Source organism: Alexandromys fortis, unplaced genomic scaffold, assembly GCF_014885135.2.
Source record: "Alexandromys fortis isolate MF-2015 unplaced genomic scaffold, M_Fortis_MF-2015_v1.1 scaffold_72, whole genome shotgun sequence".
NCBI lineage: Eukaryota > Metazoa > Chordata > Mammalia > Rodentia > Cricetidae > Alexandromys > Alexandromys fortis.
The window spans coordinates 2,004,588-2,006,034 of NW_026067969.1; positions in this window are offsets into that span (position 1 = coordinate 2,004,588).

Consider the following 1,447-nt stretch of genomic DNA (forward strand, 5'->3'; position numbering starts at 1 on the left):
GGAGGGGGGGAGGGGAGAATGAATGGGATGGGGAAGGGAGAGAGGGAAGGAGTATTTGTTCCAGAGGGACAAAGGGTTGACTGCCTCTAGATAGAGAGGAGACAGATGTGGCCCATAGGCAAGTGGGGCTTCTAAAGGTAAAATGAGAAACCCCATGTTAGGATGAGTTTACTGTGCATGTTAATTAATTGAGCCAAAGGGGGCTTTTGATTGCTGGATTAATGGTGGAGGAAATGTCCAAATAAGGGAATAGACCTTGAGGATTAGCTTTAGGAAAGAATCTAATGATTTTTATCAGGGCAGAGAAGGGCATGGTCTGCTAGAGTCCTGTTTGCTGTGCTCAGGCTGACTAGAGCCCCTTCATTCCCTCCTATTTGTTTTATTGCTGGGTGTTGGGGAAAGGTTGCTTCCTGCTGACGTTTGTGCATTGTTGTTAGGGGACCCAAGGCAGCTGGGTTGTTGGTCTTGCGGCCAGGAAGAGCAGGCTCTGTAAGTGAATGTTCAGGCTGTGTGGGACTGTCTGAGGCCAGGGAAGTATAGTCTGGTGAGGCTGCACCAGGATGTCGATTTTGAGGAAATAGCTGGGCAGTCACTAGAGTTGTCTGAGTGGTCTGTAGATGATTTATAATCTGTTGGGACAGATAAACTAAGAGCAGAGCTAAATTAGAGAAATTAAGAAAACATTCTCTTGGGTGTACATTTGAGTGCTAAAATAGGAATATTATAGGGTGAGGAGTTGTGTCATAGAAATGATGGGTTTGAGATCTAGGCAGGGGTTGTTTAGGGGTAGGTGGTATTAGAGTTTGGAGAAGTAGGCAGAAGGATCTTTGAGTATGATAGAGAGAGGTTTATGGTGTACATCAAGGGAAGGGCAGGTAGTATCCCATACAATGGGGTTGACTGAAGAATTGGGCAGAGAATAAGAAGGTTTTGGAATTTGGATAATGGAAGAGTGTGCAAAGAGAGGCTAAGGAAATGAAGAGGGCTGATGCAGGGGTGTCCCGGGAGCAGTTGTTGGGGTAAAAGGCAAACTTTATTTAAATTCTGGAGAGGGCATTCTTTCCTCGTAAGGGAATAGCATATGAGAGAACTGAGGAGAGAACGCTTTGAAAGGAACAAGTCGAGGAGGAGTCTGGAGGACTGGTTGTATGTTTTGACAATGGATGGAGAAGATAGGTAAGAGGAGCCACAGCAATAGCACAGAGAGAAGGAAATACATCCATAATAACTTTTCATGTACCTTAAGTCACTTCCTCTGACCCAGAAATTACTTCCAAAACCTTCGTGTCTTCAGACCTTAACATATATTCTTGGATTTTCCTAACTTAAGACTTATTCTATTATAAATATTAAATTGCTTTCTTAGAACTGCATAACTTGTATCATTCATTTTTCCTTGACCTATATAACTTCCTTGTCTAGTTCCTATAACCTTTAGAAACTGCAA